Source organism: Anolis sagrei, chromosome 5 (genome assembly GCF_037176765.1).
Source record: "Anolis sagrei isolate rAnoSag1 chromosome 5, rAnoSag1.mat, whole genome shotgun sequence".
NCBI lineage: Eukaryota > Metazoa > Chordata > Lepidosauria > Squamata > Dactyloidae > Anolis > Anolis sagrei.
Window position 1 is genome coordinate 41,074,057 of NC_090025.1, and position 22,268 is coordinate 41,096,324.

Below are 22,268 nucleotides of genomic sequence, written 5' to 3' on the forward strand. Positions count from 1 at the left end.
TTTCTACTAAACTCTAAAACTCACTATGTGAGAACCGAACCCTGTACGGTTCCGGTCCAGTGTATCTGTCCGAACGTATCTCCCTCTACGTCCCACCTCGGAGTCTGAGATCATCTGAGGAGGCCCTGCTATCGACCCCACCATTGTCACAAGTGAGGCTGGTGGGGACAAGGAGCAGGGCTTTCTCAGTGGTGGCCCCTCACCTGTGGAACTCACTCCCGGGGAAAATCAGGGCATTATCATCCCTCCTCATCTTTAGGAGAAGGGTGAAGACTTGGTTATGGGACCAGGCCTTTGGGCACTCTGGCAATTAAATCAGACAACCAGGTGAATAAGACCAGCAGGATTGATGAAGTGGAACGTAAAACTAGATCTATGAGTAGCTAACGCCATGCAAGAGGAGAAATTGGGTTTGTATTTGGTTTTATTGATTTTATTGATTTTATGGTTATAATGTATATTTGTTGTTAACTGTGTATTGATGTAATTTTGTGTTTGATTGTCTTTATGATGCAGGCATCAAATTGTGCCTTTGCTTTTGTAAGCCGCCCTGAGTCCCCTTCGGGGTGAGAAGGGCAGGGTAAAAGAACCCCAAATAAATAAATAAATAAATAAATAGAGGGGAGTCACCTTCTCACAGTCAGAGCTACTTCACAGGGTTGAGTACAGAGTGGAGGAGAGGAAAGCTAACTGAACTCACCGAAAGAAAGGTGGAATATAAATGTTAATGACAGATGGATGGATAGTTGAGAGTAGTGGGAGAAGTGAGGGCCAAATCAACAAGACCTAGAGCAATGAGTTAATCAGTTAATGGCATATTAACTGAGCAAATATGATTTCTTCCCTTCTTTCAGACACACTTTCTTTTTATTGTTTTTCTTACAAGGCTGCTGTGTTATCCTATCACCTTTTGCTCCTGACATAGTACCATTAGTTTCTAAGCAGCTGCTCTTTAAACCACAAATCTGACAGGAATAAAATTTATTGCGGTATTTACTTGGCAGAAAAGCATGCCATGAAAAGGCACTATGTGGAGATATCATATTTAGGCAATGGCCCTCTGTGTTTTCTTCTTGCTTTGTTATGTCTGAATAGATTTTGTTTTATGTTCAGCCTTATTTTAAGAATCACATTGTATGCTGATAGCTAAAGAGACAACATGTGGAAAGTACACAGCCAAAATGGGTTCCTGAGACAAAGCTATTAAATGCTAATTTGGAACAAAAAGGTTTGAATGAAATGTTCTTCTGAAAACGGCTTGAAAACTACATTTGGAAATGAGTGTAGAAATAATCTGTCTTCCATTCCTATCATCACTGAAACAAACACTGTCTATCAAAACATATGTACAGTGTGTAAAAAGTAAAATGAACATTCTGTAAATGAAATTGGAGAAACCTGGAGATTGGTGTCTAGTTAAGCAGTTATATGCACCAGCTTTATTTCCATTTTTACCTAAATTGAAGAAATAAATGGGCAAAGCAATGGTGCCCCATTATTTTATCTCACAAAAGGAGAGAAACATTTTTGAGACTGTATGATATTTATCATTTATATTTTGGAGTAGCACTGTATTTTTTCATTTCTAAGATGCATTTTTTTTACCATATAAACATTTATAATCATGGTGTGTCTTAGATTTACAGGTATACTTTATGTATTTTTGTTGGTAGTGATAGTATTGAAATTAAGGTATGCCTTACAATCGATATTGTTTTACAATTGACGAAATAAAGTACTTATCAGAATGCAACATTTACATACTTGTTCCTTTCCCCCACACTTCTGTGGTAGGGTAGGAAATGCATAGAAAATTACTTTTTAAAAAATAGGATGGGTACACACCTGAAAGTTCCACATAGAAAGGAATTGTAGCCCTCTTGTGTAGGTGAAGAAAAATCATAGAATTATATAATTATAATCCAACCCCCTGCCATGCAGTAAAAGCACAATCAAAGTACCCCCTAACAAATGACCATCCGGCTTCTGTTTTAAAGCCTTCAAAGAAGGAGCTTCCACCACTCTCCAAAGCAGAGAGTTTCACTGTTGAACAGCTCTCATGATCAGAAAGTTCTATTTAGGTGGAATCTCCTTTCCTGTTATTTGAACCCATTTCTCTGAATCCTAGTCTCCAGAGAACAAGCCTCCTCCCTCTTCCTTATGATAGCCTTTCAAATATTTATATATGGCTATCATGTCTCCTCTCAACTGTCTCTTCTGCAAGGTAAACATACCCAGTCTTTAAGCCACCCTTCATAGGGCATAGCCTTTGATCATTTTAGTTGCCCTCCTCTGAACATGTTCCAGCTTGTCAATATCTCTCTTAAATTATGCCCAGAATTGGCTACAGCATTCCAGGTAAGGTCTGACCAAAGAAAAATAGAGGAGCAACATTACTTTCCTCTAGGCACTGTACTCCTTTAGATGCGTCCCAAAATCCAATTGGCTTTTTAGTTACTACATCACATTGTTGGCTCATGTTTAACTTGTTGTCCAATAAGACTTCCAACATATTTTGCACATACTGTTGTTGAGCCAGGCATCATTTTTTTCTAAGTGTAGTACCCTACATTTCTTCTTGTTGAAATTTGTATTGTTAGTTTTGTCCCAGCTCTCCAATCTGTAGAGGTCATTTTGAATTTTTATCCTGTCTTCTGGAGTATTAGCTATCTCTTCAAATTTGGTGTCATCAAATGATGCTCTTTCCAAAAAAATTATATACATTTAAACCCAGATACATATAAACTCAGGAATAGAATTGCATCCTTTGGTTTCATATACTACATATAGCAATTCTGAATGGAGAAATATTTGACTCTCCTGGAAGAAGAGGAATATTTAGCATCCTCTTTCCACTGTAATGCCCACATTCAAATTTCTTATGGCTCAGGGGATTGACTATGATGAGATTTTAATGGTATGCTGTTTTATTGATATTTTTAATGAACTTTAAATGGTTTAAATAGCATAGATTGTTCTCTCTCTCTCTCTCTCTCTCTCTCTATTTTGGGTATTTATATGTTTTAATATGTATTAGTTTTAATAATTTGCAAGTCACTTTGTGTCCAGCACCAATGTAAGCATGGGGGGAAAGAAAGGGTATATATGGCTAAAATTATACTCATAAAAATGTTGCTTCTCACCACAAAAAATATTCGAAATTGGCTTTTGTATAATCTGAACATTTGCCACATAGTATTTTATTTTGCAATTTTTGTCGTGCATGTCGATTGAACTGTAAGATTCCACTGCCAAAAAATGGATCCTGGGCATGCTGCTGTGGCCCACTTGTGCCTTACATTATTACAAAGATGATTAATGTATCCGAAGCTAAACTGAGTTAGGCATGGGGCTTCTTTCTTTCTTTCTTTCTTTCTTTCTTTCTTTCTTTCTTTCTTTTGACCCTGTGTGGCTAGTCTACAAAAAAAAAAAAAAAAAAAAAAACACTGGCTCTGACCATTGTCTGCTCTTATCCAGCCTGGAATAAATGAAAATTCTGATCCTTTCCTGTTTTAATGTTAACACACCTGAGATCCTCCATACTTTATAATTATACTGTAATTATTCCATTTTAACTGCTATGGAATCCTGGGCATTGTAGCTTGGTGACTCATGAATTGGTTCTACACCACCTGGACTTATATGCAGATTGGCACTTAACTATTGTTTGGATTTTACTTTTTCATATTTTTTTCAGTGCAGTTCTTAGTTCATTTATTAGTTAAGGTTCCTTTAATAATGTATAAGAGGACCATTCAGAAAATAATGCCCCACATTTGTTTTCTCAGACATTAACAAAGATAGAACAATGCACTTTGCATGCTTGAAATGTGATGTTTCTCCCACATATGTACTGAGTTTCAACAAATTGTGGAGCTGTAGAGAACTGGTAAAATGACATCTGTTGCAGACTCCCATTACAAGCAGTGGGCTATAATTGAATTCTTGGCTCACAAAAATGAATGTGTGGTGAAAATAATGGGGAATTATTTGTTGAATTACCCTCACATTTTAAGATAAAATATATTTAGAACAGTAATGTTTTGTTTAAAATATATATACAAATTTATATTTTGGATGATGTTATGTTCAAAATAAATGTGAAAGTTGACATATTAAAATTGCATATAAGGTAAAGGTTGTCCCCTGACATTAAGTCCAGTCATGCCTGACTCTTGGGTGTGGTGCTCATCTCCATTTCTAAGCCAAAGAGCCAGCGTTGTCCATAGACACCTCCAAGATCATGTGGCCAGCATGACTGCATGGAGCGCAGTTACCTTCCCCCCGAGCGGTACCTATTGATCTGTTCACATTTGCATGTTTTCGAACTGCTAGGTTGGCAGGACCTAGGGCTTACAGCAGAATCTCACGCCGCTCCCCGGAATCAAACCTGAGACCTTTTGGTCAACAAGCTCAGCAGCTCAGCACTTTAACCCACTGCACCACCGGGGGCTCCGAAAAATGCATATATGTCCTCAAATATGACAAATGTAGCAAAGAATATGTATAAAATTTACAAGAAATGGCCAAAATTCTAGGGACACCTACATGGATATGCCCCTTTTCCCATGGAAGTAACAAGTTTATAGTTTGGGAAATTCACTGCTAAGAGATCCAACTCCAGCAGTTAAGGTCTAACATACTTTAATACTATGAAATACCTATTATTAGCTTTAGTTGACATGCTAACGATTCAAATCAGCTGATAATCCACTCTTAAATGGGAAGAGGAATCTGAGAAGTTTCTCCTTACATGGTATTTACTTACTTCTCCAAATAAAGGTCTGACAAAGAAAACAAGCATCTTGTTATTTGGCAGCTTTGCCAAATCCACCTCTTCTAGGACCCCAGAGTTATCATTTTCAATCCTCCTTTCCCAGCAACATCCTCATGTTACATTTCTCCCAATTACCCAGCTGTTAGTTAATGGTCAGTGTTTTTCCAGCCTCCCACAGGTTGTTTTTCAATGTAGGAATAGATAGTTTAGCTTCTGTCAGGGCAGGATTCTGTTTATTCCTTGCTATGTTACACACACACACACACGGAGCCTTTCTTGCACCCCTGTGGTCTCATCCTGCTGAGAAAAATAAACAACATTAGCACAGTCTTTTCCATGATAGTCAGAAATGGTGGAGACACAGGGTTGGAGGCTAAATATTGCCTGGTCAATTTGGGATTTGCTTCTTTCATACAATGCAGTGATGGCAAGGTGGCATAGATAGCGTCTTAGGTGTGTATGACCCACTTCACTTTTGGTATGCCAGTAATGCTACCAGAGCCTGCTAAATAGTGACTCTTCATCTATGAGATATATCCTTATGTCTAAGTGTTCTTATTCATAACATTCAGAATCCAGGCTAAGTCCTTTCTATTCCAACAGGCACTTAATCTTCTATTTTATTTTGGCTTTAACCATGTTTATTCAAGCTCTTAGCCTCATCAGATTTGAACATTTTCAGTGGTTTGAGTTCATTGATTTGTTTTCATTGTGATTTTGTATTTTTATGTGTTTAAATTTGTGAACCAGTTGAAGGACATTTGCCAGTGAGGCAGTAGCTAAATACCTTAAATAAATAAATATCTCGAGTCAAATAGTAAATATTGCAGCTGATCTGGAAAACAGCATTGATGTGAAGAGGAAACCATTGAAGCTTACTGTTTTGTATACAATTACCTGCATATTTGTGTTTCTTGAAATATTTTGTAAATGTTAACCCATCTGGTTCTTTAGACTTTCTAGATGTTGAAGTCAATTTCTACACATTTACATTCCAGTCTTGTACATGCTCAGGTTTAAGATAAGTGTAGATAAGATTTAGCCATAATGTATAATTCTATATGTATACTCAGAATTAAATTCCCTTGAATCCCTTGGAATCTACTCACAGGGAAGGGTGCTTAGAATCTTATCCTTCATTTATGCAAGCTATTTCTATCTGAAGTCCTATGGAGCATGCCAGAGGAAAAGTGCATAAAACAGCATGACTAATAAATGTCACTTGAGATCTATTTCCATACACATCATCCCTACAGGAGGAAATTCTCAATGATGATACATTGAAGTTGTGTCTTTCTTTCTTTAACCAGAAGAGGGGGAAACTACATTATTTTAAAATAATGTGTGTTGTTTAAAAATGCAGATTTCAGGAAATTTTCATTCCAGCTTCCAAACGGACAGCATATCATAATATTTCTTGAGCCTTCTCAAAATTTTATTCCATTCAGTCTTTTGAGTGTGGTGATCCATCTCCTGTCCACATTCACCAGAGTAAAACCATGCATAGAATGACCCAATGGGATTGAACCCTTTTTGGGGTTACATTGACTAGTGTATGACCCTTTAAAAATATCAGTTCTTGTATGACGGATGTGCGAAGATTTCTAAACTGCACAACTGATTCCAGTTGGGCTGGATTTGGTTAACAATACCAAGGATTACTTTATTAGTTTAATTTCCTTGCTTTTTCTTTTTTTTTAAGAACTCTGACAATTAAAACAAAACAACAGTGGTATTCTTTGCAGTTTGAGAAGTCTTTTGGAGGTATTTAATCTGTACAAAACTACAGGATTTTTCTGCACTGACAATGAAATATTTCCACAAAAAGCTTGTGGGGGCAAAAAAAAAACTTCTTTTCCTTTTGCAGAACATGGTCTGGCTATGAGAGTCTCTCTTTTACACAGTGAGATTTTTTTTTTTTTTGCAAAGAAATACTACGTGTATTTTTTCAGGGAAAAATGTCCCTAAAAGTCATCTCAGAGTGTGAATAGGGCTGAAGAAAAAATGGACATCACATTTTTGTGTGTATCAAATATTTTCTCTTTAGACATACATTTTGGGACTAATATCTGATGATAATGATATACTTCCCCCAGCTTTCATACTCCTCTTTTTCACAGCATTCTTTGACATTTGCACTCATATTCTCATATATATATTAATTATTATATATACAATGGGGACAAAAATTGGAACACGAATTTTGAAGAACTTTAGGCAATCTGACTTTTGAGCTATTGCTCCATAATCCCAATTTCTCTTCATCAAAAGAAAATTGTAGCAATATTTAAAGGAAGTAAGAGCCAAGTTTTATTATCATTAGATCAAAAGCACGATTGGTGGGTCGGGAGACAGGTCCTTCTCAGTGGTGGCCCCACGTCTATGGAACTCCCTTCCCAATGAAATTAGATCAGCACCCTCCTTCTTAGCATTCAGAAAAAAGCAAAAACATGGCTGTGGAATCAAGCATTTGGGCAGTAAGCAGGACAAGAAAGAAACACAGATTGTGTGCAATTTTTATTTGATACTGGAATGGCCTGGACCATGCTTTTGGACCATGTGAGTTTAATATTTTTTTAAAAAAATGTTTTAAATTTCTTTTTTTATGTTTAAATGTAGTTACATTTTATGATTTAATTGATGGTTTTATGCTACTGTTGTTTTATGTTAGGTTTTCATGTTTTGTAAGTCACTGAATTTTTCCATGAATATACAGGGAAACCGCTTTGAGTCCCCCCAGGGGTGATAAAAGCGGTATACAAAGGAAGTAAGTAAATAAATAAGACCTGTAGTATATTTGTCTATTTAGCAAAAGAAGCAACTCTAGAAGAGAATCCTAGAACCATTTTCTTTGCTATACATACTTTACTATATACAATATTTGATAAGAGGAATATTCAAGCATGAACTATCTGTCAGACATTGTTGTTCCAGAATGCAAACTTTTCTAGACCTGTCCAACCACCAAATTCCTAACTCTGAGGGGTCTTTGAGACCAGAGATTATGGTTATAGTACTATCTAAATGCTTGTACTTTGCTTTGCCAACAGCCAAAGGCCCCTGAATGCCAGAACTCATTGCAATATAAAATTATTGTGCTAAAGTCTTATGTGCTATTTTGGGATACCCAGAAGCTTTAAAGTAGATTTAGTACAATAAAAAAGGTTAGCAATAGGTGTTACATCCCCAAATACCGTGTGTTTTACATGCTTTTATTTTATCTTATAAGAAATTTTTACAATTGTTATATTTGAAATTCCTTTATCTTGTTAGATTACATTTTTTTAATCTTTTCATTAATTTGCTTCTTTCCAGACAATCAGAACAATACATTCAACATATGGTCAGCTTTTGCTTTCTCATTTGCTCCTGTCACACCTCTGAATTTTGGTGACATTGTTTTATTTTGCTATAAAATAAAATTGCATCTACTCTATACAGTGTGAATAAGTGTTTTTGAGATTTTTAATGAACATCATGTCATTACATGAGCTCTAAACACACCAGCCTGAACACACCAGCCATGTCTCATTTTGGAAGCTGGGGAAGGGTGAGAGTGGTTAGTCTTTCGATGACAGACCTCTAGATCAAAGTTTCTCAAACTACTCTAGATGTTTTGGACTTCAGCTATCACAGTTCGCAACAGCTAATAAGCTGGCTTGGATTTATGAGAGCTGAAATCCAAAACACTTGGAAGAGCAGAGTTTGAGAAACACTGCTCTAGATAATACCTGAGATCCCCAGGTAACACTAAAAAAAGAATCCTCCCTGGTATTTAGGAGACTCGGTGCTTTTGTTTTTTCATTGTTTGAAACAGAGATGGGCCTAACAGAGGGAAAACATTATTGTGCATCTTTGAGATATCCTATAAAAGTAGCCATTGGCAATTTCCAGATGTGTTTTTCAGGTGCTTTAAAAATGTTCCACTTTTCTTATCTTCAATTTCTCCTTCATCCTTAGTTCATGGTAGCACCTGGAATCTGAATACAAATAGCAAAAGTAGTTTTCACTCAGTTAACTCAACAGAGAAGAGAGAAGCAAACATCATAATTTCCAGTATGCTTGGGCAGAAACTACTGTAAGATTGCCCAGCATGTGTATTTTTCTTCACTGATAATTTTACCCATTTTGACCACATTCTGATCCTGCATGGCTATATGTCCCACTTTTGATCCATGAAATGTTGGGGGGTATGGACTACAAGACCCACCAACTCTAACCAGGATTTCGGCTGTGGGATTAATACACTCCTGGAAAGTGCTAGGTTGTGTGAGACAGTCTAAATTTTTCAAAAGAGCACTTTGAAGGTGCACAATGTGCCATTTATGGGGCAGCACCGTCAACTAAAGCATGATATGCCATTATCTTTGCTGGCTTTATATTTTGGAGCATTAAATAGCAACTGGTAACATAATGGCAACTAAAAACATATATCCAAACTTAAAGAAACATAGAATTTGTTCTTGTTCTTTCTGATATTATACTTGATTAAAATAAATCTGCATGGGGAACTGATATTTTAAAAAACTGTGCATAGAACACTAAAAATTCCGGGATTTTCTGATCTTTTCATCAATTGGATGTGCTCTAAGTCTGGTAAATGGGAGCAAGGATATGTGTATGTCTATGTGTGCTTCTTTCCCCTTTATTCAGTAACAACAACAACAATTTATTTATACTCTGCCGCCATCCCCCCGAAAGGATTCGGGGCAGCTTATGAAAGCATTCCAGTCTGCGGCACATAAAATAAACAATACATAAACATAAAAACAATAACAACGTAACATTACAACCACAAACACAATGAAGGCACATAATATCACATAATGGAGCCCCCGGTGGCGCAGTGGGTTAAACCCCTGTGCCAGAAGGACTGAAAACTGACAGGTCGCAGGTTCGAATTCGGGGAAAGGTGGATGAGTTCCCTCTATCAGCTCCAGCTCCTCATGTGGGGACATAAGAGAAGCCTCCTACAAGGATGATAAAACATCAAATCATCTGGGCATCCCCTGGGCAACGTCCTTGCAGACGGCCAATTCTCTCACACCAGAAGCGACTTGCAGTTTCTCAGGTCGCTCCTGACACAACAAAAAAAATCACATAATAAAAAAATTTAAATTATAAAACACTGTAGTGCCTGTAGATAAAACTGTCTTCAATTAATGAGCTAAAGTGCTAGAGTGAACAATCAGTCCTCACATGCAACCACTGAAGTCTACTCAAAGTGAAAGACCCATTAAAAAAGCAATTTTAAAATGGCTGAAAAGGAATTATATTGTTTTTAGCATCCAAATCCTATAAGAGTATTAATGAACCATGCTGAAAACTCACATCAGAACTGCAAATTGATTAAAATGGTTTTAAGCTGTCACACTCTTCACAGGGAAGGATGGAAGAAAAGAGAAAGAAGAATTGCTGAAACAAATTCAGTTTCAGAATTTCATTTTGTCATAAGGTAGTTGTGTGTGGCAAATGTACCCAAACTAGTTCAAACTGGTTTGGTCCTAATTAATACAAATAATGAATTCTCAACATGCAGCTTTCTAACTTATCTGGGCAGTGTCATGGTATAACTGACACAATGAACTGAAACTGTAAACTCAAATGCATATCTGTGGCAAGCAAGCACTGAAAGGGTAAATGATGTAATAAATGGTACTAGGCAAGCCATAACCTTCTTCATTATAGCAGTATGTGGCAGCTCTTTATCAAACCATTAAGCTCCCAGAAATAACAGGATCCTTGCACTTGTGATTTTTTCAAAAAAAGGCTAATTTATAAATCTTCACAAAGATAGCACAGACACTAGTATGTCACGTCTCTGAAAGGCTGCTTCAGCTAGCTAGTGCACTTGAGAGTCCAGGTGAAGCCATTATAATGCATGATGGACATATCCATTCATTATGGATTTGTACAGAAAATGTTAACCTGCTGTGGATGATTTCTCTCTGAGTTTAATATTAACATTGCTTGCAGGATCAGGACAGGTCAGAATAGTTTGATGCTGCAATATTTGATAGATTCAGCTAATCTGTCCCATAAAAAGAGAAAACACTCTCTAGTAACCACTGAAGTACAATCTGCTAACTATTTGTTTTTCTTAAAATTTGGAACCTTGGCTTCCAGATTCACCATACTAGGAGTAGTCATTCTGGAAGTCCTTACTTTTCAACATATTTCACATGGTCTTGTGTAATTTCAAATAACTTGAATATGGTGCAGTTAAATCTCATTTATTTCAATAGGACTGTTTGAACCATTATTAAATCTGTAACTAATACCAAAACTCCAAAATGCTGAGTGATAGCAAATTTTAATCAACCTACCATGGTTACAAAGATACAAATAATTTTATGATGGAATAATATAGTGAATAAGTAATATAAAATCCTTAAAAAGGCCTAAAAAATTTTCACATCCCACCCTATTGCTGTTAAAAATGAAATATAGGTGCAAGAAATAAGCACAATTTTTTTTAAAACAAATTGATAAATCTTAACTACATCTGACACACACATAAGAATGAATAATCATTTTAGGGTTAAATGCTAACTCCTGATAACAATTAAATTAAATTAAATTAAATTAAATTGTGTATATTTTCCTGAGTATGAGAATGAAGATTTGAATAAACTTTACATCATTACTAAAAATCGAGTCCCATACATTTTGACAGGACTGCCATGTATGGAGTAAAGAATACAGTTTTGCAGTTTTGTGTACAAACCTACATATTCTGATATTCTTGAAATAATAGTTGTTGCAGTAGGGTGTGCTGGTCAAGCTAAAACTGGTAGTAGAAGGGGTAAGAGGGCTGCTCAGGTGTTGGAGCAAGAGCAGCAAAGGAAACGAATTAGGGAGATATTCATGACACCTACAGTTACTGATTTGTTCGAAGGTTTCTCTGATTCTGAAATGGAGGAGGAGGGAGAGGGAAGCAGAGGTTTGAAGCGGGTTACTCAGGAGCAAGAGTCAGATGAAGAATAGGAAAGGAAACGTATCTGAGAAATACTTAATGCTCCAACTGAGGAGGAGGACTTTATGGGGTTCATGGGGAGTGATGGGACTGGGAGTGATAACAATGAGGAGGATGGGCTGGATTGGACCTGTGTGCATGAGATCAGGGACATATGTACACAACAAACATCCAGTGATGAGTTTTAAGGGTTTTCTGGAGATTGGCAACCTGGTAATACATGGGGTGATCTAAGTCTTGACAGACGCTGGAAAAGTTGGAGGGACAGGCGGTGGCGAGCAGCTGTGGAAGCTAAGGCAGCTGAGAGTGATGAAGACAGGGTGGAGAGCAGTTAATGAGTTATAGGATAAAAGAAGGTATCAAACTTTGGGGACTTTGCAGTAGGCAAAGTGTATTCAGGCTTGGGACTTTGTTGCTGCCATTACTCTTGAACTTGGGTCCTGGGACTGCAGATTGCTGTACTTCCATGCTTCTTTAGACTGGAATCTCGTAAGTGCTGACTTCTGCTCCCGTTTTGACTTCGGATTGTTTTTGGACGACGACATCGCATTCTGGACTTAATCTTCTGCTTTTGGATGTGTTTCGACTTGGGACTGTTTTTTGACAACATTTTTGCTTGCTTCCACCTTGTTACTTTATGCTTATTGAACTCTGTGATTTTGAAGCAGTTTGCTAGAACTTTTTGTTATCCCGGATTATATTCCAGTATAATCCGGATTATCACCTAAGTTATTTTTTTTGCACAGCAGTTGCTGCAGACTTTTAGTTGTTACTAGGAACACTGAGTTAAGTGTTTCTAAGCTATTTTTGTTGTGTTAATAAACCTTGTTTGGACCTTTTACTTGTGTCTGGCTCCTTTAAGGCATTTGGTTCACGACAATTGTTGGATATGAATTTAGACATCCAGCAGCTTCTCTGAGGACTCAATACAAGTCATAATTGTAAAAGCTAAAATATACATTGAACTAATCAATAATAATATTAATAACTTTATTTTTGTATCCCGCCATCATCTCCCTGAAGGGAGTCAGGGTGGTTTACATGGGATCTAAGCCCAGTCAGACAGAGTTAAAATATACAAAATAAAATACATATACAGACATCATAACATATAATTAAAAACATAATTCATTACACAACAACCAGTAGCCGAGAATAATGGACATCCCCAAATTGAGGGGCAAGGAAAGGTTTGTGCAATACGACTTCTCGAACAATGGCTGATGGTAAAGTGTGAGAGGTATGTAATAAATTGAGTCTGTGCTTTTGTAGCAGTTGATATATTAGCAAAGTGCATAGTAATTTTTGCATTTTGTCACAGAAAAATGCAGAGGAGTATAGAGCAGCATTGTGCGATCAAGTTCTGAACCATTGCAATTATTAGGAACAGCTTCTGAGGATGCTGTTTTGTTCTCAGCCCATGTCTTTAGGTGGCACAAGGTGGCAGAAGAGATAGGACTACTGAAAATTGATGTCCACTGAATCATTATGGGAAATCTGCAGATGAGAAAATCTTGTAAAAAACTGATCCTGAAAAAAATGTCTGATAAAAATAGTAACAATCATGTGTTGGCTTCATGGGAACTCTTGAATTGTGTAACAAGTGAGTTCCACACATTATTATTATTATTATTATTATTATCATCATCATCATCATCATCATCATCATCATCATCATCATTATTGAAGGAAGCTGATGAAACCATTGATCATATCCTCAGCTGCTGCAAGAAAATCACTCAGAATACAAACAGAGGCACAACTCTGTGGCCTAAATGATTCAATGGAACTTATGTCACAAGTACCATCTGCCAGCAGTAAAGAATTGGTGGGATCATAAACCTGCAAAGGTAGTGGAAAATGAACAAGCAAAAATACTGTGGTACTTTTGAATACAGACTGACAAAGTTTTGGAACACAATACACCAGACATCACGATTGTGGAAAGAAAAATGTTTGGATTATTGATGTCTCCATGCCGGGTGACTGTCAGATTGAAGAAAAACAACAGGAAAAACTCAGCCGTTATCAGGACCTCAAAATTGAAATGCAAAGGCTCTGGCATAAACTAGTACAGATGGTCCCAGTGGTCATCGGCACACTGGGTGCCGTGCCAAAAGATCTCAGTCGACATTTGGAAACAATAAACATTGACAAAATCATGATCTGTCAACTACAAAAGGCCACCTTATTTGGATCTGTATACATCATTCAAAAATACATCACACAGTCCTAGACATATATACATCACACAGTCCTAGACATATATATCTCATTTGCTATGGCATACTGTGTTTTTGTGCCGGTAAAGTAGTTATTATTATTATTATTATTATTATTATTATTATTATTATTTTACTTGGCTCTCCCTGTGGCTCGAAGTGACATACACTGCTTAGAAATTCACAGAGAAGAAGATAACAAGTACATGCTTTGGCCACATTTCTGCAAGATGCTCTGATCCTTTTTCCCCCTGTAGTTTTAGATAGCATGGCCCTAATTGTTGTTTTTATCCCCTAAAGCATATACCTCCTATATGTCAAAGTCTTCACTTCAATCAAACATTCCCTCCTCAAGCTAGTATTTGTGGAGATGGGGCATATCAAGGAAGATGATTTTAGGTGGACTTTCACACCCATCCATGATACTGGGAAGTAATTTGGTGAGCCTTTCAAAATCTTTGTCCAATGACATTTCCAATGTCTTATGAAATACAGTTGCTGTAAATGCCAAGTTGTCCCATTTTTCCCAATCAAAACATTGGACTACAAGAGCAGATATCTGTATCAGGTCTGTTAAATCTTCTATATGGGGTTGCCCTTGGAGTGTTTACAAACTGCAGCTGACCCAAAATGTAGGAGGCAAGATGCTATCGGTTTCAAAGTTTTAAGATCACATTACAGTAATTCAATTGCAATGACTTCTAGTTTGCTTCTGAGCCAGTTCAAGGCACTGGCTCTTATCTTATAGCCCAAAACAGTTTGAGGGCATTGTTTTTATTACATCCAGTTTTCAATTATATGTGATGAATGATGGTGAGATTTTAATTATCTCCATCTTTTGGGCAGTGCTGACCCTACGATTCAACAGAAAGAGATAGTTGCCCTAGAAAGAAAGAAGCTGTTGCCCTAGGCAGAAGACCTTGGATGTCATGAAAGGGCAACAGTGTTTAAGTTATTTATGTCTTTAGAGTATTCATATTTAAGTCTTCATCCCAAAAGCTTCAGCCGTTTAATTTGACAGTTGCCTGCCTTCAGACTTGCACTCTAGATAGGATGAGATCCTAAGTCAAGGAGACAGGGTATACCTTTTTACCCATGGAATTATGTGACCTTAGTAATGAATTGGAAGATGCAAAATTGAATGACCAAACATGTTTGAAATGCTTGACTACAATGTGAATATTTACATGTGCAGCACACATGTTATCACATGCATAATGTCACCATATGGACAATTCTGCTTTCACAAACTTCAATTCAATATGGACGATTTCATTGGATGAAACTGTCCAATTGTTTCTGTAGCTGAACTTATATCCCACCATAATTTGTTGCGCTTACATTAGTTGTCAGGGAGGATGTAGGCATTTGTAGGGCTTTGTGCTTTGTGTGCTAGAACAACGTGGCTGACACTATTTATTTATTTGTTTATTTATTTACAATATTTCTATCCTGCCTTTCTCGAACCCGAAGGTGACTGAAGACAGCTGACAACCAGACAGCCATTTGATGCCTTAACAATATACACTTAAACCACATTTAAAACAGAATTAAAAAGTACATAATTAAGACCATTAAAAACACATAAAACCAATATATAAAACCAATACCTTCATTGTTAGCTTCATTGTCCAAAATCATCATCTGAGTCGTTCCAATATTCAATTTCACATTCCATGTTTGTCTATTGCACTAGATTTCAAATGCTTGTTCAAATAGGCAAGTTTTCACTTTTTTATGGAAGTTCAAGAGGGAGGGGGCTGATCTAATATCTCTAGGGAGGGAGTTCCACAGCTGAGGAGAGGCCCTGTCTATCGTCTCCCTCAGTTGCACATGCAAAGAAGGCAGGGAGATATACATTTGGACAGGTAAGCTGGGCTGGAACCATTTAGGGTTTTATAGCTTGATTTGGACTGTGGAACATCATTTGCTACTCTGATGGGAGTAGCATAATAATAATAATAATAATAATAATAATAATAATAATAATAATAATATTTATTTAATACACCATCACCATCTCTCCCACAGGGACTTGGGGCGGCGTACATGAGGCCAAGCCCAACAGCATATCACAATAAAATAAAAACTAAAACACAATAACAACATAGTAAAATACATACAACATATGAATAAAAAAAACAATATAAAATGCAAAACAAAATCATACACAGTAAAATAACAATGAGCGGGCTGCATGTGCAAGATAAAATACGAATACTAAAAAATTCAATCAGGGTGAGATAGGAATGGAGCAGATTGTTTATAAGGGAGAAACTCATAAAGAAACGGGGTCATAAAAATAGACCTTTGTACAGACGGGGAAATATACTCTGAGGACAAAACTTTGAGGGGGAGCAACTATATTAGATTGGTTCTGTTTCTTTGGCTATTTAAATGTTTTTAAAAAGATATATTTACAATGTTTTAAACTTCTGTTTATCATAGAATCATAGAATCATAGAATCATAGAATCAAAGAGTTGGAAGAGACCTCATGGGCCATCCAGTCCAACCCCCTGCCAAGAAGCAGGAATATTGCATTCAAATCACCCCTGACAAATGGCCATCCAGCCTCTGCTTAAAAGCTTCCAAAGAAGGAGCCTCCACCACACTCCGGGGCAGAGAGTTCCACTGCTGAACGGCTCTCACAGTCAGGAAGTTCTTCCTAATGTTCAGATGGAATCTCCTCTCTTGTAGTTTGAAGCCATTGTTCCGCGTCCTAGTCTCCAAGGAAGCAGAAAACAAGCTTGCTCCCTCCTCCCTCAACTTTATTACTGTGTGGTAAATTTTATTGAACACATGGTGCTACCTAAATATTTTATGCATCCATAGACACATACGTATTACATACATATCCTTAAAAAGTGGCAGTCTGGGAGCAAAATATATCAATTTTCTCCACAAAATAACTTGTTTTTTTAATTTATTTCAAGTGCTGATCTCTGTGACATCTTTTCATTGTTAGTCATAAGACTCAGTTTTTATTTTGTCTTCTACTTGTTTAATTGAAAAACCCCCAACAAAATGAGACTACAATCTTGACATACTGTTTGAACTGAAGAGCTCATAAAGGATACACTAATTTTATTTTCAGTTTGCTCGAGGTGAGGTTTGGTGATATCACCCATCTCCACTGAAAAATGACCTTTTCCCAATTATCTTTTCAATAAGTATTGCACATTCCTGTTTCTTTGTATTTTGCATAAAATAATTGTATACAAATCATGATATATACTTCAGACACCACACAGTACATAGAAATGAAGAATAGAAAAGCTAAATGGGCTGTACACATTTGACATTATTGGCTACAACTTAATGGTAGGCAAAGTTTGTGGAGATTGATTTGTTTTTAATTTTGTAACTATAAATACTGATACCTAATGTGTGAGGCAAAATGCAATCAAAGCATAATGAAAGAAAACAGCAAATCAATAACTTTTGATATAAAATCATCATGTCATAAATTATGACTCCATGAAATGAAGCTACACAAAATGATGCACTGAATGTATTTATTTGATGATGTGAAAGTTATGAATGTGTACTTAATATGCTACAGGGCAAATTACTTAATTGGATGAGTAAACACTTCTGGGCTTCTATGTGTTGATTTTCACTCAGTATCATGTTTGAAAAGGCCAAATAAAATAAAGTAACAGTATATACTAAAATCAATGAAACACAGTAATGAAGCAACATTATTGGTTATTGGTTAAATGCACCAAGCAATTAATTCAAAGAACCACATTTATACTCCCCATTAGCTGTCATTTCTTGAAGAATTACCTATTATCAAAGTAATAATTTTGAATGAAATGCATGAAGACATGAACATTAATCCAAACATTTAGTTTCTTAGCTGATGTAGCAATGTGGACTTGTCTGAAGACACATTATAGCAGGAGTTTTCAAACATTTCAAGCAAAGGGCCAGGTCACAGTCCCTCAGATTGTTCGGGGACCAATCTATAGTTTGAAAACAATTTGAATAAATTCCTATGCACACTTCACATATTTTATTTGCAGTGCAAAAAACCATGAAAGAGCAATACAATATTTAAAATTAAGAACAATTTTAACCAAAATAAACTTACTAGTATTTCAATGGGGAGTGTGGTACTGCTTTTGGCTATTGAGACAGGTCAACTTATAGGAATATTGTTGCTGTGTGATCTCATTTCCAACATAGCATGACACTAAGACAACCCTATCACAGAGTTTTCTTGTCAAAATTTATTCAAAAGAGCCTTTGTCTTCCTCTGAGGCTGAGAAAGTGGGACTTGCCTAAAGTAACCCAGTAGTTTCAGAGCCACAAACCACTATGCCATGTTTCTGAATGTGTTCCCCCTCTTTTTCTCACACTTTTATTTCACCTTTTCTTCTCTTATTTCCCTCTCTTTTTCCTACCTGCTTTTTTGCCTGAATACCCGATCACCATCTCCCAAAGCAGCTACTTTACTCTCAACTCAAGAATGGAAAATGGAATGTTGGTGGAGAACAAAAAAGAAAGATGGGCTTAAATACAACCTTAAAAACTGTGGCATAGGCACAGTGAACTGGGAAGGCCTGGCCCTAGAACATTCTAACTGGAGGTCTAAATGATTTGATTTGATGAAGTGGAGGTCAGTTGTTACTAACAGTGCTTTGGGTTTTGAAGAGGGACAATGGCAGGTGAAAGAAAGAAGCATGTCAAGAAGAAGGCTCATCAAGCCAACACTTGTCAGGACCACCTTCTATCTGGAAATCAATGTCATCACTGTGAAAGAACATGTAGATCTAGAATAGTTCTCTACAGACAGTTACAGGCACACCTCCAAGACTCCACACTTGAAAGCCAATCATACTTGGCCATGAGAGGTTCCATTTTATTATTAAGAAAGTCATGCAGGACTATCCAGCTATTCCGTTTTATATGACCAGTACGTATAAACTGGGAATCATTTCTGGGTGAATTTTAGATTGTGTTGTTAATTGTTAATTGTTAAAGTTAATTGTATAACTTGTATTATTATTGTGGGTATTGTTTACATTAATGAGATGACTTGAAGATTTCCAAGGAAGGGAGCAATATGGCAATAGCAGGGTGACATCTCTTCTGAGAGGAGGAGGAAGAGATGCATAACTCCAGGCCTACATTCCATTCTCCCTGTCATCCCAGAGAACTTGGCAAATGAACCAATCCACTTAGAAAACCTCACCTTGCTCCTGTGTAGTGCCAAATCACTTTAAATCAATGGCTGATACCAAATGAGAGACTCCCACTGGGCACACAGAAAACTGGGCGATTTGGAAGGCATTGAACAGACTGCACTCTGGCACCACGAGATGCAGAGCCAATCTTAAGAAATAGGGCTACAAAGTCCATGACATGCGAGTGTGGAGAAGAGCAAACCACTGACCACCTGCTGCAATGCAACCTGAGCCCTGCTACATGCACAATGGAGGACCTCCTTGTGGCAACACCAGAGGTACTCCAAGTGGCCAGATACTGGTCAAAGGACATTTAATCGACTACCAAGCTTGCAAACTTTGTGTTTTGTCTGTCTGTCTGTTTGCTTTGCTAAAAATGTAATACAAATGTCTGGTTGCTCCTGTCACGATAAATAAATAGTTTAAAACAAATTAAAAGTAACAATTTTGACCTCACTTCTGTATAAGGAGCAGCTTGCCAATGAATAAACAAATCAAAATGCAGTTCACATTTGGCTTTTATACCTCTTTATGTAATGCAAACTTTTATTTAAAATATTTTCAAAATATTTTTAAATAATAAAGAAATAACTAAATTAGATTTGAATGTAAAGATCTGCAAAGTAATGCAGTAACAAAGCAAAAGACTTTTGAGGAAACACTAGATGTGGAAATAATATTTAGCTGCTTTGAATCTCCTTTATGGAGAGTAAAACTAGGGTATAAATAATAATGATAATAATACTAATACTAATTGAAATTAATCAGATATTGTAATTTTTAAAGTGCTGCTCAAAGGTCATATTGTGCAAAATTCATTTATGCTTGTTTTGTACAACAACATTTTCTGCACAGAAAATAATATTTTGATTAAAAACACACAGAGAAAAGATTTTCTCCTATGGGAAGAAAATTCTTAAAATTGCAAGTTACTTCCCACAAGAAGATGCCTTGAGAGAAATTAAAATAAAATAGTCATAGACTAGAAATTAATGTGTGTATATTCATTTAGACATTAATATATCTGTATATTCAAGCACCAAATCATCTCAACTGGGAGGTGTTATCTACCTTCCTTCACATAATTTAAATGAAATACATAGATAAATCATTGATATATTCAATATTTGATCTTCAAAGCTAAAGCTCAATGGTGGTGAAAATATGGCACACAAGACACCTGCTTCACCCTCTTTGTCCTAGACCCATCTGTTTAAAATAGCAGACTGAGGCTGGAATCCTGTTGCTGTAATTACAACCAACAAGCAGCATTATAGACAAAGTAAGATAAAAAGCCACAAGCTCTATGGTCACAAAACAGCCATAAAGCATTGGAGAAATATGCTACCCAGATTTTTTTTGCCTTTTCTTGTTATTGCTGTGTGACCCTGGAAACAGTGCAGCTGCTAGTATAGTCCACTGACAAGATTGCAGCCAAGTCTGAAACATTATTGGCTTACACATGCATCTATGTGAGCTGCCTTCTTTCTAGATCTAAGCAGCACATAGAGGAACCAAATCATCCCAATTGTGAGGTAATGCACAAAATGCTTAGAATCAATTTGTACTTTGTAACATAAACAATGTATTTTATTTTGATTTTAGTTTTTATGAGTTCTGTTCATCCACTGGGAAGAGAAAGAGCTACAATTGACTTTAATGTTTATCTTTAGGTGCTTAGCTCACAGATCAATGCACTCTTCGGCACAGTCCTCAAAGCATCTATCCTACATAAGCCCTATTATTTTTTTTCTATTAGAGTTTGAGCAAAAGGGGAGCCACATGAATCAGATTTCTCATTGGCTTTTAAACACAATGGGTATTCTGGGTGATGAGTGAAAAATTAGCTCTGTCAAGAATGTGGTGTTTTTTTGTGAGGGGCAGATATTTTTGTTTTATTGATTTAGCCAATTTGCATTCCAAGCTTAATATGAAATGTGCACATTTCCTGTCTTACAATGTGTTCCATGAAAGAAAGGGGAAAAATATACATCTGGTAGTACGAGTATCACTGAAACAGGAATACATGAAATATGTTATTCAAAAAGAGCACAGACTCATTGTAAGGGCATAAGAAATAGGGAGGGTGTCATATCATAATTGTCTCTGTTGTTATAGTTTGTGTATATATTTATGTACATTCTGCTTTTCCTCACAATGAAACACAAGTTACAAAAGTTAAAACAGACACAACTAAAAGTGCACATCATACAAAAGTCAAAATACAGTTAAACTACTGATAGAATGTAAAAGTATATTCATTTTAAAAATAACCCCTCAGCTATACACCAGAATTTTACATGGGCTACTTAGTTGAGCATAACTAAGTAGTCCACGTAGAATTCTGACTTATATGCTATTTAATATTATTCTGGTGATCAGAGCACAAGTAGATAACATTTACAACCACTTCCCAATGAGACTATGAAGATCAAGAGCAAGATTATTCTTGCAATTCTATGTTAACAGTATTTGCCACTCATGCCCCACTCACCAGCAAAAGGGACATCATTCTCTCAGCATGGCTGTTGACTGGTAAAATGGGTTTGAGGAAGTGGATCCAGGACAATTGGTTGGATAGTAGCAGAGTGGTTGAAAATATTATCTGCTCATGCTCTGGTCACCAGAATTATATATATTTTTTTCTTAATGTGTCTGGTACCCAGTAATGAAGGCTGGGGAGGCAGCTACTATCATGGAAATAGAACTATAATTGTAACTACATAAGGACTGTGAATATAGATCAATGTAGCTCTATGTTATGGATCCGTTACTGTGATACTGAATTCTGGCATAGGAAATTATACTAGAACATAATATTTTTATGGCTAGCTCTAGTCGGAGCCATTTTTCTCTCTCTCTCGATTAAATAAACACACCGACAGTAGCAATTCCCTTCCACTATCTCTGCATTTTTCTTATATGTGGAAAGATTAAACAGAAACATATTGACAACATAGAGCACCCTACACATCCTACACATGGCAGGGGTTTTTCCTACATGGTAGGGAGCTGGATTTGATGGTCCATGTGATGTCTTCCAACTCTATGATTCTATGACTTCCAATCTGGCTTCCCCATAAAATGAAAAAGCTCTTC